At 37.3% G+C, this 27,511-nt stretch overlaps 1 protein-coding gene across 5 annotated transcripts in view; it reads right to left on the bottom strand.

The window, feature by feature from the left end:
* Window positions 1-27,511, bottom strand: part of OSBPL8 (oxysterol binding protein like 8) — a 192,977-nt gene that overhangs the window by 152,826 nt on the left and 12,640 nt on the right. For 3 of the 5 annotated variants that reach the window (XM_060165249.1, XM_060165248.1, XM_060165251.1), the window contains exon 2: window positions 20,252-20,302. The exons of the other annotated variants lie outside the window; for them this stretch is intronic. The gene's annotated coding sequence lies outside the window, so the exon portion shown is untranslated. The remainder of the gene's footprint in view (window positions 1-20,251; window positions 20,303-27,511) is intronic. 5 annotated transcript variants of the gene reach the window in all.

Raw genomic sequence — 27,511 nt, 5'->3', positions numbered from 1 at the left:
ACTTGCAAAATGTTGAAAACATGCAGACTGATCTCTGACCACAATGCAATTAAGCTAGAAATCACTAACAAAAACTTAACTAGAGGGCTTCCCTGGTGGCGCAGTGGTTGAGAGTCCGCCTGCCGATGTAGGGGACACGGGTTTGTGCCCCGGTCTGGGAAGATCCCACATGCCGCGGAGCGGCTGGGCCCGTGAGCCATGGCTGCTGAGCCTGTGCGTCTGGAGCCTGTGCTCCGTAACGGGAGAGGCCACAACAGTGAGACGCCCGCGTACCGCAAAAAAAAAAAAAAAAAGAAAGAAACTTAACTAGAAAATCTCCATGTATTTTGAAATTAATTAAATATATCTCTAAATAAGCTATGGATTAAAAAAGTAATCACAGTGGCAATTAGGAAGCAACAAGGAAAATTAAGTTTTTAACTAAATGATAATAAAAACACTGTTTATCAAAACTTGAGGTATGCAGAGAAAATTTACAGCTGTAAAAGGCAGTTTGAAAACTAAAGAACTAATCATCATTTCAAAAAATGTGAAAGAGGAGCAAATTAAACCTAAGAAAGTAAAGGAAGGAAACAAAAAAGCAGAAATAAATGACATAGAAAACTAAAATACAAAAAAGGAAATCAACAAAGTTAAAAATTAGTTCTTTGAAAAGAATAAAATTAATGAATGCTAGGTGAGACTAAACAAGGAAAAAGAGTAGAAATAATCAATAGTATGATTGATAAAGAAGACAAAACAACAAATCCTCCAAACATTAAAAACATTCTAAAAGGAAATTATAAATACCTCTATACCAGTAAATTTGAAAATTTATAATGGACAAATTCCCAGAAAAATTCAACTTACTGAAACTTCTGCAAGAAGAATCAGAAAATCAAAATAGTCCTATTGAAACCATAATAAAAAAAAAAACTTTCCAAAAAAGAAATATTATCTATTTATTAATGTATTCATTCATTTGTATTTTTCTATCATCTGGTACTTTGTTTGAAGAACGGTAATTAATATCTATTATAGTTCTATGTACCATACAAACAGATTATATTTGCTGAGATAGATGACAATGGTAAATCTCAAATACTTGGCTTCAAGAACCTAAAAAATCAAAATGACATACAAGGAGCTTATGAGTCTAATAACCACCAGAAACAAGAATGACAGTTTCCCCTCTCTACCTCCCACACACCCTCCTACAAAACATCTCAGAGACAACAACTTTAAACAAAAGGCTGCAAGACCCCAAACATAGGACATTTGTTTTAGAAAGCTTTGTTATGAACTTCCTGGCATAAACAGACATGCCAAATGTTTGAAGATAAATGAATGAACTTGAAAAATACATTCTCACACTAGTTCTAAAAAGGAACAGACAACGGCAAATAGACTCCATTTCTCCTCTAGTGCAGAGTTGTTTCCTCCTCTGTGCACTCAAAGTGCTTCTAGCACGGAACTGATCACACTGTATTTCTAAATATTTGTTTAGCCACCTGCCTCCCCCATTTAGATCCAAAGCTCCATGATGACATTCAATTTATACAAATTAATGAGTTGCCTGATAGGCGTCAGGCACGTGCTACCTTCTGGAGAATCAAGGTGCACAAAACATACACGGTCCATGACCACCTGAGGTCATGTGAATCTTCTCATGGGAAATGACGTTTTAAGCTGAGACCAGTCAGCTTTGTTAAGTGGATGTGAATTTTAGTTTTAACCTAAAAACATGTGCCTTCTGAGAGGGATAAATTAGGAGGCTGGGATTAACATAGACACACTACTATATATATGATAGATAATCAATAAGGACCTACTATATAGCACAGGGAACTCTACTCAATATTCTGTAATAACCTATATGGGAAAAGAATCTGAAAAGAATAGATACATGTACACGTATAACTAAATCACTTTGCTGTACACCTGAAACTAACACAACATTGTAAGCCAACTATATTCCAATATAAAAATTTTTTAAAGAATATAGAAAAATAAAAACATGTGCCTTCTAAGTACCCTACCCACATTTACATAAAGGTAAGACTGAAAAACAGATAATACCTTACTTATGTCAGGTAGAAAAATGAGATTCCAAATAGTGTCTTTCAACTGATCAGTTCTGCACTGACTTCAATATTCACTGTACTCTGACACCACGTCTTTTATCACAATTGTGTAAAACTTATGACAGAGAGTTAACAGAAGTAGAGTAAAACTCAGACGAAATGCGAGACATTCTTGAATTAATGGAAAGATGCCATAGGTCAGATCACATTCTCAAAACACAGCTCCACGCATTAAAAGGCCATAATGAAATGACTAACACACAACAAACATTAGTTCTGACTGCAACACTGGAACTATAAAAGAATGGCACCTTTTGATCACAGAAGCATCCGGTAGAAAAGTACAGAGGATTTTCTCCTCCTGGAGTCATCACAAATTTATTTCTGAAAGGGACTGTGGGGGATAGAAACAAATGGCTAAAAATTTAGTCCAAAAAGGTATCATACAGAATTTTTAAAACTTGATTTAAAACTAGTTTCATTCAAACTGATTTATATATGTAGACAGAACCAATGCTGTAAGATATATAGATAAATTATAGATGGATAGATACATAGATAATCCTCAAAATGCCATTATTTTCACATTATTTTCTTCTTTGCATTTAATAGTATATTGGGATAGTAGGAAACATCAGGGGACATGCAGAGTCTCAACAACAGCAGCAAGGGACAGGCTAATGTTTGATTTAGAGTGGTGTTTCTCTAAGTATGGTCTGAGGAGCACCCCCATCTTAAGCATATTGAGCACTTGTTAAATATGCAAATACCCAGGCCCCTCTGTACATATTAAATCAGAATCTCCACGAGTGCAGCCTGGGATTCTGCATTTTAACACACTTCACATTAAAACTTGGGAACTCCAGGTTTCAAGTACAGACTCTGGAGTCAGACTTTCTGGATTCAAAATTCAGCTCTACTGAATAGCTGTTTTACCACAGGCGAATTATTCTGCAACAGTTTCTTCATCTGCAAATTAGGGGTGATGATAATAATAGTACCTAAGTCATAGGATTATAAAATAACTAAGTGAGTTGACATAGAAAGTCCTCAGAACTGTGTTGGGCACAATATAAGTGCCACCTATACAAATGCAACAGGCATAACTAAGTTAAACAGGCTCCAAATTACTATCAATATTTTTTTAAAAACACACAATATATCTCTAAAACTTTGAACTGTTCAGCGGTGTACTGGCACATCTCATACCACCATACCAAATACTGGCAGACATTGCCACAAACTGTTTCATCCTTATGTTCATTATCAAGGCATGCACTTTCCCTATCCTGATGTAGCATGATGAGATATACAGAATATTAGTAAACCTCATTTCAAGTCCACACCTCTCTTGAGAACTAGCTGTTGACCTTTAGACAAACTATTTTATATCTCTGGAGCTCAATTTCCTCATAAGTAAGATTATGAAACTAAAATGGCCATTACTAAGACTTCTTGCAACTCTAATATTCTACAATTTAACAGCCAGCAGTTTTACCACTTGTGTAACTACTGCTGACATAATCACTGCAATGTAAAAGAATATAAATTGTAAGGTACCATCTCAACTTTAAGGGCCATACTAGACCTTCCTTCAGAGTAATACATTAAGGGGACAAAAGAATGTGAGGTAACTTACAATAATCACAACAAATCAATGAAGTACATTACAGTTTTCTAAGTTTTTTCAAATTCACCTGAAATCTTTTACCCTACATGATCAGTACAAATAGCTCCTCAAGAAAAAAAAAAGAAATCAGGTCAAGTAGGTAATCAAAGCAATATTTATCTATCTTACATATTTTATTACAACTGAAATACATTTTCTCTCTCTCTCTGTCTCTCTCTCTCCAATCCTTTAATGGAAAGGCATTTTCACTGAGTATGGATCTGCAGATTAGAATTGAGCATCATCTTCCTTGCTTAAACCACAGCTATAATACATTGTCTGAGATCGCTATGGTCAGTTCTTTAAAATGAAACAAAACTTAAAACGTACTTGCAAATTCATCAGTTTAGAGACACCTCCTAGATGTTTACAATTAGTTTTCCTATGTTTTCTAGTTATCTAGTTATCTAATGCACACCAAATCCCAAGGGAGCAATGTGGATGGGCCCAGATGGATGCCCTCAGAAGTAGTGGGTTACAGCACAGAAGAAGAACTCTGAGCTTAGGAAGCCCATATTTCATATGGGCTGCATAATGGGCAGTTAGCATGTGTGCCCTTTGCTCCAGAGGAAGACACCATCTCTGTCTTCCTAGGCTATTCACTATACAAACATCCTTGAAAAGATAGTCCAGAACAAAAGGCAGCCAGTGCTTTACTTGAAAGATACACAGAACTGCAAGACACCATGAGGGATTGTCTTCCAACAGTTTTTTCATCCCTATCTTATCCAATACAACACCCTGTAACATTTCACCTTGTATTATATGTGTTATTATTGATAGGTCAAATCACTAGTGATTCACAAGCCACAATCACAAAGAGCACTTTGGCAAATGTCTACTGAGAGGAGTGATTAGCAGAATTTTTTCTGATTTTAAACAATTTGAAGAATCTTTTTATATATAAATCGCACCTCATCAAGTCCAGTCTTAATTACTGAATGAATGCACTGAAGTCAACTACCACCCAAAAAAGATTCAGGGATCAAAATGGTAACATAGGACCCCCAGCCTCTGTCCTCCCACAAAGATCAACAATTAGACAGTTATTCATGAACAAAAACAGCTCTAGGAAAGATGTGAAGTCCACGTAAGAAACTTCAACAACATAATGGAACAACCACACAAAAAGGGAAAGAAAACAGCTTCGTTTTGTTTTTATCATCCATCTCCTAGGCTGGCACTGTTTAGCACCAAGGGGAAACTCCCCAGCTAGAAAGAGTTCCCATGCCAGGAAAGGGAGATCAGAGTAAGCAACCAGCTTCCCCAGCCTTTTCGGGCAGTGCACAAAGGACCTGCTTTGATTTCACCCCACCCAGAGACCAGCAAAGCTGAGATATAGAGATGGCTAGGAACAAGGAAGAATAGCAGGGGTTACCAAGATCAGCCACAAAGTGGGTATAACCACAGTCCCACTTGCTCTTCAAAGGACCTGAATTTTGAAGCTTTCTCAACTGAAAAAACCAACGGCCAGCACAGCCACCACAGATCACCGGCAGATTTCACCAGCTTTTGTCCCATAGTTATTTGTGTTCACCAACACCAGTTGCCCGAGTCCCTCCTCGTTCCCTCCCCTCACCTGCCCCACAGGAGCCCAGGACCCACACCAAATACCACCCCAAGCCCCTGTGGCTGCACGACTGCAAGATGCTGCCTAGACTCCCATGGCTGACCTCCACCGCCACGTGCACGCTCCAGGCTAGCCCTCCAGCTGTGCACTTTTATGCCACTGATGCCTGTCATCAGCTTCCACTGTCATGACCATACCTGGGGAAGACTGTGCAGCCACGGAAAGTCACACCAACAGCCAGGGCCACCGCAGCTGCTTATGGGTCTAGATCACACTTTATTTTCTGTCACTGACCTGCATCACTGTGCTCACCTGCAGCTAGCCCCTCCAGCTGTGCACCTGCACTTCCTAGCCCAACCCCCATCACTGGTCTCCACTGTCATGCACCTGTGGCAAGACCCTGCAGCCATGGTAGTGTCTACTGACAGCCAAGGTCTCCCCAGGTGTTGGTGTACCCACAGATGATCCCAACCCTTACTGCCTACCCTGGGCCCCACCTACATATGTGTCAGCAACCTCACCTGCCATGACTAAGGTACTTGCAGTTAGGTGATCCCTGCAACTGAGCATGTGCATACCATCAGTTATAGCCACAGCCACTACTTGCCCTAGACCCTAGACACTGGGTCTGAAGGCACTGCTAAGGACCCCAGTGCTAACCAAGGACCACACAGTTCTTGAGGCTGTGGATCCCAAGAGCCTGAGCCAATCAGCCACCATGTCCCCTCAGGCCCCAGTGCTGCCACATGACCCCACCCCTGGTGCCACAGATCACTAGACTTGGGGTTCACCGCATGCTCCAGCATACCCCCAATTGCAGGTGAAAAATCTTCCCTTACTGAAGTCAGTCCATGAAGTCATGAAGGGTAACTGCTTCTTCAAATGCACAGATACCTACGCAAGGCTACAGGGACCATAAAGAAAAAGTGAAACATGTATCCACCAAAGGAATACAATAAACCTCCAGTAACTAGCCCCAAAGAAATGGAGATGCAGGAATTGCCTAACAAAGAATTCAAAATAATTGTCCTAAAGATGCTTGGAGAGTTACAGGAGAGCACAAATAAAAATCTAACAATGTCAGGGAAACAATACAAGATGAGAACACTCAATACCAAAAAACAAACAAACAAAAAACAAACAAAAAAAACCCAAACCACCCAATTAAAAAAATAGGCAGAAGATCTAAATAGACATTTTTCCAAAGAAGATATATGAATGGCCAACAGACACATGAAAATATGTTCAGCATTTCTAATCATCAGAGAAATGCAAATCAAAACCACGAGATATCACCTCACACTTGTCAAAATGGCTATGATCAAAAAGTCTACAAATAATAAATGCTGGCAAGGATGTGGAGAAAAGGGATTCCTAATACACTGTTGATGGGACTGTAAATTGGTGCAGCAACTATGGAAAACAGTATGGAAGTCCTCAAAAAACAGAAAACAGAACTACCATTATGATCCAGCAATCCTACTGTTGGGTATATATCCGAAGAAAATGAAAACACTAATTCAAAAAGGTGCTTGCACTCCAATGTTCATAGCAGCATTATTTATAATAGCTAAGATATGGAAGCAACCTAAGTATCCATCAACGGATGAATGGATAAGGAAGATGTGGTATATATATACACAATGGAATGTGTTCTCAGCCATAAAGAAGAAATTGTGCCATTTGCAACAACATGGATGGACCTGGAGGGTATTATGCTTAGTGAAATAAGTCAGAGAAAGACAAACACAAATGAATGCATATTACAAAACAGAAACAGACACAGATATACAGAACAAACTAGTGGTCACCAGTGAGAATGGTGGCGAGGGGAGGATTACGAGACATAAACTACTATGTATAAAATACATAAGCAACACGGATATATTGTACAGGAAGGGGAAATACAGCCACCACTTTGTAATAACTTTAAATGGAATATAATCTATAAAAATATTGAATCACTATGTTGTACACCTGAAACAAATATAATATTATAAATCAACTATACCTCAATAAGAAAAATAAACAAATAAAATAAAATATTGTAACCTAGGGAAAACAAAACAAGATGAGAAGTCACCAGCCAAGACATTAAAAAGAAACAAAAGAATTTTGGAGATGAAGAATACAATGACTAAACTGAAGAATTCAACAAAGTTTCAACAGCAGCCCAGAGCAAGAAGCAGAAGAAAGAATCAATGAGCTCATAGGCAGATCTTTTTATATTAGTCAGTTAGAGGAGAAAAGAAAAAAAAAAAAACCTACTAATGAAGAAAGCCTATGGGTCTTATGAGATGCCATCAAAAGAAACTATGTATCATTGGAGTTCCAGAAGGAAAAGAGAGGGGGGAAAGGGGTAGAAGGCTTATTTAAAGAAATAATGGCTGAGAACTTCCCAAACTTGGAGAGAGATTTGAATGCCAAGTTCATAAGGGTAATAGGTTACCCCAAAATTTCAATCTAAAATCCAAGGCACATTGTAATAAAATGATCTAAAATAAAAGACAAAGAAAAAAATTTAAAAACAGCAAGAGAAAAAAATGTTCTTGCATTCAAGGGAACCCCCATAAGTCTATCAGCAGATTTCTCAGCAGAGACCTTGCAGGCCAAGAGAAAATGTAATGATATACTCAAAGTACTGAAAGAAAGAAACTGCCAACCAAGAAAACTTTATCCAGCAAAGCTGTCCTTCAGAAATGAAGCCAAGATAAAGGCTTTCCCAAACAAACAAAAGCTGAGGGTGTTTACCATCACTACATCTGTCTTAAAAGAAATGCTGTGGGGGCTTCCCTGGTGGCACAGTGGTTGAGAGTCTGCCTGCCAATGCAGGGGACACGGGTTGGTGCCCTGGTCTGGGAAGATCCCACGTGCCGCGGAGCGGCTGGGCCCATGAGCCATGGCCGCTGGGCCTGCGCGTCCGGAGCCTGTGCTCCGCGATGGGAGAGGTCACAACAGTGAGAGGCCCGCAGACCACAAAAAAAAAAAAAAGAAATGCTGAAAGAAGTTCTTCTAGTTGAAACTAAAGGACACTAACTAGTAACATGAAATTAACACACTGGTAAAGGCAAGTATACAGTTAGATTCAGAATATTCTAATACTATAATATGGTGCTGTGTTAACCACTTTAGTATAAAGGTTAAAGGACAAAAGTGTTTAAAATAGATACAGCTACAACAATTTTAAATGAATAAACAATATTAAAAGATATAAAGTATGGCATCAAAAACATAACACATGGCAGAAGGGAATAAAAAAGCAGAGTTTCTGTATGAAATCAAAGTTAAGTTGTTATCAGCTTAAAATTGACTGTTATATCTATACAATGTTTTAAGCAAGCCTCAAAGTAACCACAACACAAAAACCTATAGAAGATACACACAAAATAAAGAGAAGGGAATCAAAGTATACCACTATGGAAAAGCATCAATTCACAAAGGAAGACAACAAGAGAGAAACAAAGGAACAAAGCAACTACATAACAGCCTGAAAACAATAAGATGGCAAGAGTAAGTCCTTACCTATCAATAATTACTGTAAATGTAAATGGATTAAATGCTCCAATCAAAAGGCATAGAGTGGTTGAATGGATTTTAAAAAAAGATCCAACTACACATTGCCTACAAGAGACTCACTTTAGCTTTAGAGACACAGACAATAATAGCGAAGGGATGGAAAAAGATATTCCACACAAATAAAAGCCAAGAGATCAGGGGTAACTATACTTACATCAGACTAAACAGACTTTAAGTTAAAAACTATAACAAGAGACAAAGAAGGTCATTATATAATGATAAAGGGGTCAATTCATCAAGAGAATATAACATTTGTAAGTATATATGCCCCCAACATTTGAGCAACTAAATACATTAAGCAAAAACAAATGATCTGAAGCAAGAAATAGACAGCAGTACAACAATATTAGAGGACTTCAATCCCCCAACAATGGATAAATCATCCAGACAGAAAATCAATAAGGAAATATTGGACTGGAACTAAACTTTAGACTAAATGAACCTAACAGACAAATACAGAACACTCCATCCAACAGCATCAGAATACACATTTTTCTCAAGCACATATGGAACATTCTACAGAATCAATCATATATTAGGTCATCTTAGCAAATTTTAAAAGACTGAAATCATATCAAGTATATTTTCCAACCACAATGGATGAAACTAGAAATCAATAACAGGAGGAAAACTGGAAAAATCACAAATATGTGGAAATTAAACAACAGATTCTTGAAGAATCAATGGGTTAAAGAAGAAATCAAAAGGGAAATTTAAAAAGTATCTTAAAATAAATGAAAATGGAAATACAACATACCAAACTATAGGATGCAGCAAAAGCAGTGCTAAGAGAAAAGTTTATATAGATAAGAAACAAGAAAGAGCTCAAACAACCTAACTTTACACATCAAGGAAACTAGAAAAAACAAAAACTAAGCCCAAAGTTAGCAGAAAGAAGATACTAAAGATCAGAGAAGAAATAGATCAAATAGAGAACAGAAAAACAGTACAAAAGAAACAGTGGAACTAAGAGTTGGTTTTTTGAAAAAAATAAACAAAACTGACAAACCTTTAGCTGGACTTACCAAGAAAAAAGAAGACAAATAAAATTATAAATAAAAAAGGAGACAATACAACTGATACCACAGAAATACAAAGGCTCAATAAGGGACTACAATGAACAATTAGATGACAACAAATTGAGCAATCCAGAAGAAATTAATAAATTCTTAGAAACATACAACCTAGCAAGTCTGTATCATGAAGAAACAGAAAATCTGAACAAAACAATAACAAGAAAGGAGAGTGAATCAATAATCAAAAACCTCCCAACAGAGAAAAGCCTAACACCAGATGCCTTCACAGGTTAATTCTACAAAACGTTTAAAGAATTAACACTGGGACTTCCCTGGTGGTCCAGTGGTAAAGACTCCACCTTACAATGCAGGGGATGCAGATTCGATTCCTGGTTGGGGAACTAAGATCCCACATGCCTCAGGGCAACTAAGCCTGCACGCCACAACTACTGAGCTCGAGTGCCTCAACTAAAGCCTATGCACCACAACTAAAGAGCCCACACATCCTGGAGCCTGCGAACCACAACCACAGAAGAAAAAACCCGCATGCCACAACTAGAGAGAAGCCAGCGCACCACAACAAAGAGCCCACGTGCCACAACAAAAGGTACCGCATGCCTCAACCAAGATCCCGCATGCTGCAACTAAGACCTGAAGCAGCCAAAAATTAATAGAATAAATAAATAATAAATACATCTTTTTTTTAAAAAAAGGAATTAATACCAATTGTTCTCAAACTCTTCTCAAAAATTAGAAAGGAGGGAACACAATTTATGAGGTTAGCATTACCCTGATACCAAAGGCAGATAAGGATTCCACAAAAAAAAGAAAACTATAAGCCAATATCATTGATGACTGAAGATGCAAAACTTTTTAGCAAAACAGTAGCAAACAGAATTTAAAAGCACATTAAAAGATCACATACCATGATCAAGTGGGATTTATCCCTGGGATGCAAGGATAGTTCAACATATGCAAGTCAATAAATGTCACACACCCCATTAAAAGAATGAGAGTTAAAAATCATATGATCATCTCAAAAAATGCAGAAAAAGCATTTAACAAAATTCAACATCCTCTCATCATTAAAAAAAAAAAACCCGCAACAAATTGGGTATGGAAGGAACATATCTCAACATAAAGGTCATATATGACAAACCCACAGCTAACATCATACTCAACAATGAAAGATTGATAACTTTCCCTCTAAGATCAGTAAAAGACAAGGGTGCCCACTCTCACCACTCCTATTCAACACAGTACTAGAAGTCATAGAGCAATCAGGTAAGAAATGAAAGGCATCCAAATTGGAAAATAAAAAGCAGAAGTGTCTCTGTTTGCTGATGACATGATTTTGTATATGGAAAACCCAAAAGACCACCAAAAAAACCATTAGACATAATAAATTAATTCAGTAAAGTTGTAGGATACAAAATTGCTATCAAAAATCAGCTGCATTTCTATACATTAACAATGAATGATCTAAAAAAGAAATACAGAAAACAATCTTATTTACAACAGCATCAAAAAGAATAAAAACACTTAGGAATAAATTTAACCAAGGAGATGAAAGATCTATAAACAAAACTGTAAGACACTGAGGAAAGAAATTGAAGACACAAATAAATGGAAAGATATCCCATGTTCATGAAGAGCTAATATTGTTAAAATGTCCCTAGTATACAACGCCATCTATAGATTCAATGCAATCCTAATGAAAATTCCAATGGCATTTTTCACAGAAATAGAAAAAGCAATACTAAAATTCACATGGAACCACTAAAGAGCCCAAATAGCCAGAGCAATCTTCAGAAAGAAGAACAAAGCTAGAGGCATCACACTTCATTCCAAACTATACTTCAAAGCTATAGTAATCAAAACAATATGGTACTGGCATAAAAAAACAGGCATAGATCTATGGAGCAGAATCAAGAGCCCAGAAATAAACCTACACATGTATAGTCAACTAATAGTATTTGACAAGGGAGCCAAAAATGCAAAAGAGTGAAACTGGACTCCTATCTTACACCATACACAAAAAACAACTCAAAATGGATTAAGCTTAACATAAGACCTGAAACTGTAAAACTCCTAGAAGAAAACAAAAGGAAAAAGCTCCTTGACATCAGTCTTGCCAATGATATTTTTGATATGACAACAAAAGAACAAGCAACAGAAGCAAAAATAAACAAGTTGGACTACATAAAACTAAAAAGCTTCTGCACTGCAAAAGAAACAACAATGTGGAAAGGCAACCTACGGAATGGGGAAAAATACTTGCAAACCATCTGTCTGATCAGGAGTTAATATCCAAAATACATAAGAAACTCAAAAAACTCAACAGCAGAAAAACAATCTGATTTTAAAATAGGCAGAGGACTTGCATAACAATTTTTCTAAATAAGCATACAGATGGCCAACAGGTACATGAAAAGGTGTTCAACATCACTAATCGTCAGGGAAATGCAAATCAAAACCACAATGAGATATTGTCTCACACCAGTTAAAATGACTATTATCAAAAAGGCAAGAAATAACAAATGCTGGTGAGGATATGGAGAAAAGGGAACTCTGGTGTAGGTTCCCCCAAAATTAAAACAGAGAGACCATATTATCCAGCAATTCCACTTCTGGATATATATCTGAAGAAGATGAAATCATTATCTTGAAGAGATATCTGCTCTCCCATGTTCATCTGTGGCATTATTCATAATAGGTAAGACATGTAAACAATCTAAAAGTCCATCAACATATGAATGGTTAAAGAAAATGCGGTATATATGTACAATGGAGTATTATTTTGCCCATAAAAAAAAGAAGGAAATCCTGCCATTTGCAACAACATGGATGGACCTTGAGGGCTAAGTAAAATAAGTCAGATAAGAAAAGACAAATCCTGTGTGATCTCACTTATATGTGGAACCTAAAAACAATGAACTCATAGAAACAGAGAGTAGAATGGTGGTAGCCAGGGGCTGAAGGAAGGGAGAAATGGGAAGATGTTGATGAGAATGTACAAACTTCAGATATAAGATAAGTTAAGTTCTGAGGATGTAATTTACAGCATGGTGACTATAGTTAATGACACTTTATTGTGTACTTGAAAGTTGCTATGATAGTAGAGCTTTAATGTTCTTACCATAACAACAGCGAAAAAATGGTAATTATGTGAGGTAAGGGATGTGTATTAACTAACCTTTCTGTGGTAAATATTTCATAATATATACATGTATCAAATCATCACATTGTACACCTTAAACTTACACAATATTATATGTCAATTATACCTTGATAAAGCTTGGGGGTAGAGGGGAGCATGTTAGCTCTTATTTATTTTTGAAACCTTGGCATCATGATAGTACCTGGTACATAGCTAACACTGAAAAAAAAAGAATTCACTAAATGAATAAAGGAAAGAAATATTTTTAAAGTAATTGACTCGATAATTTAAATCACTTATTCAAATAAGGGTATGAACTAAAGACAGGGGGAAAGCAACTGAAGTACAAAGCAGACCAGTCTTAATAAGTGCTGTTTTATGATCACAGCAAACCTATAAATGCTGAAAGGTCCCAAACCCAAGTTCAGCCAAGAAACAGTTAATACTGTATGATAAGATTAAAGAAATATTATATCACCCTAGAAACTGTAATCATATTGTTTTTTTTTAACCTTTCCATATCTACTTCCCCTTCCTGTGATAATACACCTTGATCTTCCTTTGAGGAAAACATCCCTCTTCCAAAGTATGCAATTGGTGCCCCGCACCCTCCTAACAAAAAGCTGGCAATAAACCCAAGCCAGACCAATCAGTCCCTATCTGTCTCAATCTCTGAAATCTCTGAATCATGAGCAGAGTGATCACATGAATGGAAAAGCAAAGAAGAACTATCTTAATGGAGGCTCCATAAAGATTATCCATTGCTTACTGCTTTCTAGATCTCTGGAGCTGCTCAAGTGTCTGTTCTTTCTAAAACTCAGTTTTTCAGCTTTTACTTCAAGAGTACGAGCTTATCATTCTAGTGATTTATTTAAGTTAGCCAAAAAACCCTAAATGGACATAGATACTACTTCAGCCACTTGTAACCAAAATAAGCGACCTGTGAATAATAAAACAAAATGAAAGTTAACTTCAAAGTATTTTAAAATGTATTTACAGAAGTGAAATCAATGTCACACCTAGAACATAAAACACCATATATGCAATACAATAGCATAATATTCACCTATGTGTTTCTGGCTAGGTGCTTTAACTTCATTAAATAAGATCTATCATAAAAACATCATGCAAGGGCTTCCCTGGTGGCGCACTGGTTAAGAGTCCGCCTGCCGATGCAGGGGACACGGGTTCGTGCCCCGGTCCAGGAAGATCCCACATGCCGCAGAGCGGCTGGGCCCGTGAGTCATGGCCGCTGGGCCTGCGTGTCCGGAGCCTGTGCTCCATGGCAGGAGAGGCCACAACAGTGAGAGGCCCGCGTACCGCAAAAAAAAAAAAAAACAAAACAAAACAAACATCATGCAAGATCAGGTTTTTATCAGAATCATAAGGAGGAAAGATTGTGTTTAATCAGAAATGTGATCTCTACCTCAATTTTAGTTCACATCTTACTACCCAAGGTGCTTCATCTGGAGCTCCCGCTTCAAATTTTCTCACCCACTATCAAATAAGATTTGTGGTCAACTGCATGATTAGTACTAAGAGGAGAAACATATCTAAAAATATCTATTCAAGCAGCTGACTGACATTGCCATTTGTCTGACTGATCTTGTAATCTACTGCAGTCTTTATGAAACAAACACACAAAGTGATGACAAACCCGTCTAAGGCCCTGGACCACAATCGACCTATAACAACAACTTAAAAAGGGAAAGCTATTAACATACCTCTAACTCATCACCTACCTGGTTTCTAAAATTCTAAGTTGTGTCAAGTGCAAAGCTAAGAAACATCTTTCAGAGGAGAAATGTGATTCCAGTAGGAAGAAAAAATACACACATACTTCTACTGTGGCCTGGGACTTATTATTCACTAGAAGTTAATTAAAATGCATAATCCAAGGAATTCCCCGGTGGTCCAGTGGTTAGGATTCGGCGCTTTCACTGCAGAGGGCCGGGTTCTATCACTGGTTGGGGAACTAAGATTCCATAAGTTGTATGGCATGGCCAAATAAAATAAAATAAAATAAAATAATCATAAGTGAGATCCATCAACATTTCCAGTATGTGAGAAGTGAAGAAAATGGATACAAAATAAACAGAAGACAAAACCTCTGTCTGGTGAAGTACACAATATAATTGGAAGAACCAAATATACACATGTAACATGTATTATTATTATTATTATTATTTTTTTTTTTTGCGGTACGCAGGCCTCTCACCGTTGTGGCCTCTCCCATTGCGGAGCACAGGCTCCGGACGCGCAGGCTCAGCGGCCATGGCTCACGGGCCCAGCTGCTCCGCGGCATGTGGGATCTTCCCAGACCGGGCACGAACCCGTGTCCCCTGCATCAGCAGGCGTACTCTCAACCACTGCGCCACCAGGGAAGCCCTAACGTGTATTATTGATTTGACAAATAAAAATCAGTACATAATTGAATATGTGTTACATTTACCTTTTCTCCTATTATTTTTACTCTTAAGTGAGGCAAGGTGGTTTAAGAAAAGAAAAATGAAAGCATGTGCGCACTGTTCTGAAACCAAAAACAATGTTCACTAACCCAGCACTTTTTACATGTAGTCAGAAACTAAATTAAATGCAATCTGTATCTAACAATTTTCTTCAATTCAACATGTTTCCATTAAGCACACGCTATAGTTCTGGCAACTGTCATCAGAGTTCTTCAAATATTCATGCAAAAGATTGCTTTAGGCAAGGCTGGGACATTTCTGTTAAAAAGAGACAGGAGAAGAAGGAAAAGAAATATATGATCTTAAAGTAATTAAAAAGTGTTACAATTTCATTTCCTGTCAAGTGTCAGATTTGCTAGTTAAACACTTGGCTTCTGATACACACTTCTGCTGCTGCAGTCCCAATTTGCTGACCTTCTCAAAAATCATATAGATGGGGCTTCCCTGGTGGCGCAGTGGTTGACAGTCCGCCTGCCAATGCAGGGGACACGGGTTCGTGCCCCGGTCCGGGAAGATCCCACATGCAGCGAAGCGGCTGGGCCCGTGAGCCATGGCCACTAAGCCTGCGCGTCCGGAGCCTGTGCTCCGCAATGGGAGAGGCCACAACGGTGAGAGGCCCGCGTACTGCAAAAAAAAAAAATCATATAGATGTACCAATGGAATGTAGAATTGCTTACTGTCAATGATAGTGAGACAGAGGAAGAACCCCAACTGCTCATTACTTCCAGCCAGCTGAAAGTAGTTAACATTTTCCGTAATACAAACAATATCTGCCCTGGAAAATACCAAGCACATAGCCCCTGCTGATGGCAATATCTTTGAAAGCAGAAACTAACAAAAACAAATGAAAAACAAAAATCAACAACACATACACAAACACAAGCAGTGAGGGCAAGGGAGTAAATTATGCAAGGATGGACTTCCCTGGTGGCACAGTGGTTAAGAATCCGCCTGCCGCTCTATTTACAATAGCCAGGACATGGAAGCAACCTAAGTGTCCATCGACAGATGAGTAGATAAAGAAGATGTGGCACATATATACAATGGAATATTACTCAGCCATAAAAAGAAATGAAATTGAGTTATTTGTAGTGAGGTGGAAGGACCTAGAGTCTGTCATACAGAGTGAAGTCAGAAAGAGAATAACAAATACCGTATGCTAACACATATATATGGAATCTGAAAAAAAGAAAAAAAAGGTTCTGAAGAACCTAGGGGCAGGACAGGAATAAAGACACAGATGTAGAGGATGGACGTGAGGACACGAGGAGGGGGAAGGGTAAGCTGGGATGAAGTGAGAAAGTGGCATGGATATATATACACTACCAAATGTAAAATAGATAGCTAGTGGGAAGCAGCCGCATAGCACAGGGAGATCAGCTTGGTGCTTTGTGACCACCTAGAGGGGTGGGATAGGGAGGATGGGAAGGAGACACGAGAGGGAGGAGATATGGGAATATATGTTTATGTATAGCTGATTCACTTTGATATAACGCAGAAACTAACACAGTATTGTAAAGCAATTATACTCCAATAAAGGTGTTAAAAATAAATAAATAATAAAAGTGAAGATTAAAAAGAAAAAAAAAAGAATCCGCCTACCAGTGCGGGCAACATGGGCTCGAGCCCTGGTCTGGGAAGATCCCACATGCCGAGGAGCAACTAAGCCCACGCACCACAACTACTGAGCCTACGCTCTAGATCCCATGAGCTACAACTACTGAAGCCTGTGCACCTGGAGCCCGTGCTCCACAACAAGAGAAGCCACTGCAATAAGAAGCCTGCGTCCCCAATGAAGAGTAGCCCCAGCTCGCCACAACTAGAGAAAGACCACGCGCAGCAACAAAGACTCAATGCAGCCCAAAAAAAAAAAAATTAGGCAAAGATTTTTTTTTCATTTTCAAAATGATGTTGGGTTGGGGGATTTATACTACTTCTAAAAATTATAAAAATAAAGTAAAAGAGTATGATATTGGAATACCACATATATATCAATGAAACAGAATAAGAAGTCCAGAAATGGATCACATGTACATGTTCAATTACTTTTCAACAAAAGTGCTGAGAAAATCCAAAGGAAAAATAAAAAATATTTTCAATAAAAGCTAGATATTAAGTAAAAGGAAAAAACCTTGGCTCTTACATTAAACACAAAAATTAACTCAAAATGAAACATAGACTTAAATATAGAAACCAACACTATAAAACTTCTAGAATAAAACACAAGAGAAAATCTTCACAACTTTGGGGTAGGCAAAAATTTCTTAGGAGACCTAAAGCACAAACCATGAAAGAAAAGATTGATATGCTGAACTTCATAAAAATTAAAAGCTTCCCCTCTCCAAAAACAGTTAAGAAAATGAAAAGGCAAGGCACAAACTGGGAAAAAATATGCACAATACATATAACTGACAAAGAACTAAGATCCTGACTATATAAAAAAGTCTTAAAAGTCAGTAAGAAGAAGAAAACACCAATTTTTAAATACACAAAAAATTTTAATTTACCAAAAAAAGATACAATGGCCAATAAACCTATGAAAAGGTGTTCAATACCACTGGTCACCAGTGAAATACAAATGAAATACTATAAGACACTACGACACAATAACTAGAATGGCTAAAAAATTTTAAACTGACAATATAAGTGCTGATGAGGATGGAGAGCAACTGGAATGCTCATATATTGTTGGTGGGAATGCAAAATGGTATAGCCACACCTAGACAGTTACAGAGGAAAAATGGAAATATCTCCGCTCAAAGACCTATACATGGATTTTTCATAGCAGCCTTATTTTTAATAGCCAAAGTCTAGAAACAGGTCAAATTGTCTATCAACAGGTGAATGGTTAAACAAAACTGTGGTATATTCCATTCTATACAACTGAACACAATCTAGCAATAAAAAGAAACAATTTTAAAGACATGCTGAGCAAAAGAAGTCAGACAAGAGCATATATTCTATGACTCCATTTATGTGAAATTCTAGAACAAACAAAAAATCTATAGTGGACAGAACCCAGATGAGTTATTGCCTGGGGGAGAGTGGGGAAGAAGAGACATTAGTGGGAGAGGGCAGAAGGGATTTGGGGGACTGATGAAAATGTGGTTGTTACATGGGTGTATGCATTTGTCAAAATGCAGACTATATTCTTTAAATGGGTGTATTTTATTCTATGTAAATCATACCTGTATTTAAAAAAAATTTAAGTGCTGTTGGTGAGTTAAATTGTAGATAGCAGGAAAGGAAAGAAAGAAAGAAAGGCAGAATGACATTGTAAAAAGCTATATTTTTAAAAATCACAAAAGAAGTTCAAATTATGGCATAGCTAAAACTAGGAATATAACAGGGAATTTATTTAATTTCACCTGAAAAATGGGAATAACTCACAGGATAGCTATGAAAATTAAATGAGATAGATAACACTATACCTGGTACATCACAGAAACACAGCTCAGAATAGTTGAATCTGTATCTATCCATGTTAAGTGTTATGGTGAAACCAAGAAAATAAGTGATAGTTACATGGAGTAAAGAGTCTCTAGACGAAATAATTTTAGATGCCAGTTTTCAAAGCAGAAAAGGAAGTGGATGAAAGGATGCAGGTGGAGGGAATGGTAATGTGCAAAAGAATGGAGGCGGAAAGGAGCAAGTTACGTGTAGGAGATGGCAAAATTAGCATGCCTGTGGCAGCAAGTCCATATACGGGAGTAACAAAAAAACCAGGGTAATCTTCCCATCTGATGCAAATATTCATTTAAATTTTACAGTAGGACCCAGAATAGAAACTTCATCCACTTGATGCTATGATACAAAATAAATATATTCAACTATTTAAAATAGGACAAAAAAGACAAAGTTCTTTCAGTTGAGAAAATCTGAATACTTACAATCATCAGCTTCATTCTCTTGGAGGTTAGCCATAGTTCTTCCTCCAAAGAAAAAGTAATTATTAAAATGTAATTATAGCTAAGCAACATATGGACTTGCTGTGTAGCTGTCATTGTGCTCCTGAAATTATGAAAGCCTTCAGGTTTTCCAGACTCTGAACTCTGTAAGTGACTATTATTTTGGAAAACAATGCAAACAAATCTCCCCAAAGAACTACCAACTACAAGAATTATCTCACGGCATACAACTTAAAAGGTATCAGAATGCTATAATTATATTTTAAGAGGCCTAATGTGACCAAGATTAAGATTCTTGGGTATTTATAATTTTGAAGTATTTTTACATATATACATTTTAAAGTGTTTAACAAAAGAATGCAGCGTTTGCATTCTTATGGCATTTAAACTAAAATATTTATTAAGATTTTACATATACGGCAGAATAACTCCTTTCTATATTTTATATATGTTAAAGTGTTTTTTCAGTGCTTTGTATCTGGAAATACACAGCCAAAATAGTAATAATTTGAGCTAATTTAGTTGCCAGAATGAGAGAAACGTTCAGAAATGCTGAATGAGAATGAGATGCACGATGAGAAATGTAATATTAAAGGGCAACAATGCTGACCTTTAAACAAAGTGCAGCAATGTAGCTATGGTGAGGACAACAAAGCTACAGGATTGAATCAACTGAAGTCTCTTACTGAGAAAGGATGTTATATAGTGACAGTCAGCTAACAAACAAGGTTTTATCTGCTCCACTTACATCAGAGCAATACCCAGTTAGAGGCCTTGGCCCAGAGTAGAACATATAGAGAATAAAGAATGACCTTATCTACCTTTGCTTTCCTGAGCCCATATGTTATACATCAAAGTAATAGCTGAAGTATCTATGAAGACATAAAAAAATTATTGGTACGTTATATCATTCAGAATCACAAATGTTTTTTTCCTTAAAAGTTACTTTTCATGATAATAGTATTTTATACTATAAAATACTTTTCAAAGCATTTCCTATATGTACACTAAAAAAGGAAGTTCCTATTTTAAGAAATATAAATTAGAAAACAAAGTTTTTAATAATAAGATTAGCAATAAAATATTAGTTAAAATCCACCACTGTTTTTTGTTTGTTTGTGTTTATTTTTTTATTTTTGGGGTATATGCCCAGTAGTGGGATTGCTCGGCCATATGGTCGTTCTATTTTTAGTTTTTTTTGTTTGTGTTTATTATTGAAAAGCAGATTCTGGGAGGCTGACACTGTTAAAGATTGTTTATTGTTTTTAAAATGAGGATTGTGAAACTTTTTATTTTTTTTTAACATCTTTATTAGAGTATAATTGCTTTACAATGTTGTGTTAGTTTCTGCTGTATAACAAAGTGAATCAGCTATACGTATACATATATCCCCATATCCCCTCCCTCTTGCATCTCCCTCCCACCCTCCCTATCCCACCCCTCTAGGTGGTCACAAAGCACCGAACTATGTGGCTGCTTCCCACTAGCTATCTAGTTTACATTTGGTAGTGTATATATGTCAATGCTACTCTCTCACTTCGTCCCAGCTTACCCTTCCCCTCCCCATGTCCTCAAGTCCATTCTCTACATCTGCATCTTTATTCCTGTCCTGCCCCTAGGTTCTTCAGAACCATTTCTTTTTTAGATTCCATATATATGTGTTAGCATATGGTATTTGTTTTTCTCTTTCTGACTTACTTCACTTTGTACGACAGACTCTAGGTCCATCCACCTCACTACAAATAGTTCAATTTCATGTGAAACTTTTAATATCAAACACCTTCAACATAATTAAAGGGATGACAGGAAACATGAGAGCAGTCCTTTTAAGTATAGTTCAAAGGCTTTATCACTGTAAATAAACTTATTTTATTTAGAGGTGGGAAATTTGCCCATGGTGCATCTGCATTACTCAGATTAAAGCTACGAGGAAGTGGTTCAAAATTTAAAGGAATAAGAAAGTCTCTTATGAGAAGCCCTAAGAGCTACTATTGGATAAGTGGAGGGGAAAAAAGTTATCCTGAATCTCTTGCTTAGAGTGTTTAGTATATTTGGGGCTATCCACATTAGAACCATACCACCCAGCAGCCAGGTATATAGAAAAAAGAATACATGTATCAATAAAAATAAACTAAAGCTCTCCCTGGGCAAGCCACTGTTGGAGTCATTCGTTTTCTCAAGTCTTCTTCTTTATACTTATTTGTGTCTCTACCTTAATAAAATCCCATTTGGAAAAATATAGCTAAATTTTTAAAAAGAGTTTAAGCACAAAAATCAAATGAAAAGGGCAGAGAAATTCAAAATCTATAAAGGTGACAAGAAAATATTAGAAAAATACAAGCTAATGATTAGGAATAAGAAAAGAGGCCCTAAAAGTTTAATGGACAAAGAACACTATGGATAAAGAAAGATGAAAACAATTAAAAAAAATAACGAGGGCTTCCCCAATGGCTCAGTAGTTGAGAGTCCGCCTGCCGATGCAAGAGACACGGGTTCGTGCCTCGGTCCAGGAGGATCCCACGTGCCACGGAGCGGCTGGGCCCGTGAGCCATGGCCACTGGGCCTGCGCGTCCGGAGCCTGTGCTCCGCAGTGGGAGAGGCCACAGCAGTGAGAGGCCCGCGTACCGCAAAAAAAAAAAAAAAAAAAAAAAAAAAAACGAAATGGAAATAAAATCATTAACCTGAGACACTGAAAGCAGGAAAACAAAAACCACCGTTTAATAAACATAATACTAATAATAAGAACAGAGCAATGCTAATTCAAAAGCCAAACACCTTCACTCAGAGATTCTTCAAACTAAGACTGCTTTGCCTTCTCAAGTTTTTTGTGAAAATTTTACTTAGCGAATAATTGCAAAGTAGAAAGCTAAGGAACAGAAAGCACAGCTCCTGGCCTCATACCAATGGCTCCTATCCCTAGTGACCTGGCTTTTCTAAGCCACTTATGTGAGATGACACAATTCCTTAAAGAATGCTGAGCAGTCCCAGTTGTCTTATCTCCCATGAACAATCGAAGGGTAAAACCAAAGACCCAACAGATCCACCCATATCCCACACCCTGCAAAAAAAGTGGTGTGAATTTGCAGTCAAAAATTTAATCAGCTAAGAAAGCTCTTCTTTTTTTTTTTTTTAGGGGTCAGTGCTTATCCTAAAAGCAGCAGGTATGCCTACTAAGGACACGAGTTAATGACAGGAAATCATCTTTTTTTTTTTTTTGCGGTACGCGGGCCTCTCACTGCTGTGGCCTCTCCTGCTGCAGAGCACAGGCTTCGGATGCGCAGACCCAGCAGCCATGGCTCACGCGCCCAGCCGCTCCGCGGCATGTGGGATCTTCCCAGACCGGGGCACGAACCCGTGTCCCCTGCATCGGCAACCACTGCGCCACCAGGGAAGCCCAGGAAATCATCTTTTTGAATCTAGTTTCTAACATGGTTTTCCCCCCCACTATTGTGTTTTTAATCTGGCAAGAACTTAACCCTTTAAGTATTCACAGGTGTGTTAAGATAATCACTTTCTATATAAAATTCCAGGAAATGTCTGCTCTTTGAAATCCTAGCATTCCTAAATAAACTTTAGAGCTATTAGAAATCTTCAAATCAGTAACTCACTATCTCTAAATTTTACAGATGAAGAAACTAAACACAGAGGGATTAAGTGACTTGCCCAAGATCATGGAGCAAAAAGAGACCAGAACCCAAGTTTCTTTAAGTCTCAATTCAATGTTCAAAGAACAAAATATAAATTTAATGGGAGGAATTACTAGGATTCAGCCTTTTAGAAGTAATATGTATTGACTGGCGAAAAAACTGCAAAACAGCATTACATTATAATCCCAGTTCTATTTTTCAAAAAATTATACATACACGTACATATATATATACAGAGAGAGAGAGAGAAAGGGAGAGAGGGTGGGCGGAGGGAGGGAGAAAGGGAAGAACATCTGGAAGAATAATACCAAATTGGTAATATGTAGACTATGTGGGACATAAAGCGGGGTCTAGTGGCAACAGAAACTAAGTTTATGAGTTTCTGTACTGTTGAATTTTACAGACCGCATATGTTGATGGAATAATCATGTTTTTGCTTTTTAAAAAATTTAAAAAATTTTCACTGAGAAAATGCATCTCAAAATGATTTGTCTCCCCCTCCCCTTCCCCTCTCTTGTGTGTATGCACAATGTGTGTGTGCGCACACACGCACACACACACACACAACTTGAAAGATATTATTTTGTAATTGGGGTTGACCTTGAAATTATCTTAATTTGACTTCACATTAAATGTGGTCTTCCTTAAGAACAGCATAACATTAACACGTTAAAATAATTCTAACAAGTTGGGGTAATTAAAGAAATTAAAAGTTGGAATTTGAATTATAAAATGCATTTAAAGAATTTTCCTTTATACACCTGAAACTAATACAACATTGTAAATCAACTATACTTCAATTTTTAAAAAATTTTTAATTAAAAAAAGTTTTCCTGGGCTCCCTAGTGGCGCAGTTGTTGAGAGTCCGCCTGCCGATGCAGGGGACATGGGTTCGTGCCCCAGTCCGGGAAGATCCCACATGCCGCGGAGCAGCTGGGCCCGTGAGCCATGGCTGCTGAGCCTGCGCATCCGGAGCCTGTGCTCCGCAACGGGAGAGGCCACAACAGTGAGAGGCCCGCGTACCACAAAAAAAAAAAAAAAAAAAAAAAAAGGTTTCCTTTAAATACATAATAGTAATAGAAAATGAATTAATACTTTTGTAATGAATAAGAGTATATATAATTTAAAAATTACTTTCATATAAATGCATACTGCTAAAGTGGTTTCAATCATGTTAAAAAAATAAAAACCCAGCATTCTTGGTAGGCTAAACATTCCTCCCATAAGTTTATTATTATACTACAGCATTCCTTGCAAAGTGGTAAAGACAATGATAAACTTGAGCTCAGTCCTCTATGTAGATTATGAGTTTCAAAATCAATAGGTCCAAACAATGAGAGTTTATCATACAGTTCTCAATGGAATCTTATGCTGGTTAGCTGCCCATCAAGGTTATTTAGCTTAATTCTCCCATATTTTGGAATTTTAAATATCTGTCCAAAGAGTGAGGGATGTCTTAAGTGAGTAAATTGTATTTTCTTCACTCTTCTCTTCACCTCCTTCTCAACCCGTTGAAATCTGGTGCCTACCTCTGCATTCCCACTACAGTTATTTACACAAAGACCCTTCATTGCCAAGTTTAATGCTTCCTTCACCAATGCCATTATGCAAAAATGCTCCTGATTTTCTATTTCCTCTAACCAATCCTTTTCTGATTCTTTCACTAGCTTGCCTCACTCTGTACAGGACTTGGACAGTAAAGTCTCTCAAGGTTTCATTCTATTAGAGCCTCTTCTCCTCCTCTCATTTTCAACTACCATCTTCATGCAGTTATTCCCTATTCATATCACCAACCTAGAACTTTCTCCTACACCAAAACCACATATCTAATGACCTGCAGCAGAGGTTCAAAAACTTTAGGAAGCATCAGAATCACCTGGAAGGCTTTTTCAAAAAGAGATTTCTAAGCTCCACCCCCAAAGCTTCTGATTTAATAGGTCTCAGTAGAACCCAAGAATCTGCATTTCTAATAAGTTCCCAGGTGACACACTTTGAGACCCACAGGCCTGCAGGAATCTCCCTTGGATAAGCCATAGGTACCTTAATTTCAACACGACCTAATGAGTCGCTCAGCATCTACTCTGGTTCCCTCCAAACCATTTTTACACAGCACCTAGAGTGATCATTCTAAACTTGATCATTTCATGATCCTCTGTTTAAAATATTCTAATGGTTTCCAAGGCGCCTTAAGACAAAAATCAAAATCCTTAACAAGGTCTATCAAGGCTCGCATGACCTGGCCCTTGCCTACTGTACCACGTTATCACTCTTTTTTTTTTTTTAAACACTCCAGTCACAGGGGACTATTTCAATCAATTCCTAGCAAAAGCCAAGTTCCTTGCTGTGCCAGGATATTTAAACAAGATGTTCTGCCAGAAATATTCTTCTTTTTTCCCTCAGCTTAAGTCACCTTCCTTGGCTCCCCTCCCCACCCACTAGGTCAGCAAAATCTTCTATCACTCTCTATTTCCTCCTCTTAGCACTGTCCACAATGGTGATTACACAGTGAATTGTTCAGTAGTTTACTGCCTGTTCCCCACCCTTCCCACACACACAAACTCAAAGAAGTCGCATGTCTATCTAGTTCCCAATAAATTTTCTGCCCCTGCATAGTGACTTACCCTCAAATATCTGTTGAATTAAAGGTCTTGTAACATTAAATTATTTTGAAACCTCAAAAGGAAAAAGTATTATTAAAAGAGGCATTTTTTAATATCCTTTAATACTCACAAATGAGGAAGCTTCATTAAACTCTACCATCTAGGAGTTTAAATTAAGAAAAATAATGCCTTCAAAAGATAAAATGAAATCTTCCTATCACAAGTTCTTCTTCAACAAGATATATAGGTATATCATTGCTTAGTATCTGTACCAGTAGAGTACAGCACTGATATACAAAACCATTCAGTAATATAAATATGTTTATAATGCAGCCTAGTATAATTTTTGCAAAAAAAGGTATTTTACATGTAAATCTCCATCAGAGAGTACACTCACGCTTCGCAACACAAGTGGTTTTAGTTCATGCTAGGAAATGGGATGGGGTAGCTGCCTGGAATTAAACCTAAATACAGATAACCACAAATTATGTAATAAATATGAATGTAACTGAGAAATTATTATGCAAACAAATGTTATATAGATTATCTGTTTTTTTTGTTATATAGACTCTGATCTCCTTTAAATGGAAAAAATATCTGCCACGTATAATTCATTCACCAACTCTTTCTCTGAAGCGCATGCTAATTCAGCATAGAGCACTGGCCTAAGTCGCAAACAGAGAACAAGTGTAACTATCTTAAGATGTAACTTTAACTAATATAGCAGAATTTATATCCAAATAAAGGTTATCTCCATTCAGAGTAGTCATTTTTAGAGACCATTTCAACTTGCCATCATACAAAACAATTCTCGAACTCCTCTAATCACTTTCTTAGCTACCATATAAATGACACAAGAATAATAGGTTTCATCCTTTTGGTCACTGATTATTTTTAACGAAAAATGACATTTCTCATTTTGATCCCTAATTTTAAGTATGAGACCCTGTTCAGAATCACTTCCCACTTTTCCCAAATATCAAATCCATTCTCAAGAGATGTTATTCGCCACCACAGAATATAGGTAAAAGAATGAGGCTGAAGGCACTAAAGAAATGCCAAAATAGTTTCAAAAGTGTTTCTGAAAAACAGTGACATTACTGAAATAAATTCAAGATAACTTTGAACACATCAATCATCTCTTAGACATATAAGTTTTAATATGCTTATTTAAAAGCTGGTCACACATTTCTACTTTGGGCACAACTCAAAGACAGGCCTGATCCCTGACTTCTGGTTTTCCTGAATAACAAATGATATAATGCAAAAGCACATTTACTATGAAGTACAGATTAAGAAACGGAACAAATTCTAACACTAAAATCTGGTGGTCTACTCTAACGACATGGCTTGAAAAGGTAGTACTGTATACCAAAAAGAACATGGCTACAGAATGACATAGGCCAAGGTTCAACTTCTTGCTTGGCCCTTTAGTACCTACATGACTGAGCGTGTTACTTGAACATGGAGTCTGTACAACATCAATAATTCTATCTGTAAAATGGGAAAAATACCATCTATTTCAGAGCTATTATAAGGACTATATTACATAATATATCATCTGATTGTAATTCTACCCCCTAGCATCATCAAGGAATCCTCAAAAGAACCTAACAGGCTATCTGTTCCAACTCTACATTTTATTAAGACCCACAGAGACTAAGTGGTTTGCCAAGGTCACAAAGTTATTTAGCAGGAAAGACAATACTTCTGGCAGGCTTCTTATTTTCCCAGTGCGTCTGTTTACTAAATCAGTTGGTGTTTGTAATGCTAGGTTGCACAAGCCTGTGACATAGGGTCTCAAAGAGTGTTTCTGAGACAGTAAAATCAAGGT

The sequence above is a fragment of the Lagenorhynchus albirostris genome, chromosome 11, assembly GCF_949774975.1.
Source record: "Lagenorhynchus albirostris chromosome 11, mLagAlb1.1, whole genome shotgun sequence".
Lineage (NCBI taxonomy): Eukaryota > Metazoa > Chordata > Mammalia > Artiodactyla > Delphinidae > Lagenorhynchus > Lagenorhynchus albirostris.
Note: the sequence above shows the minus strand (reverse complement) of the source record. Positions and strands in the feature narration are given on the sequence as shown.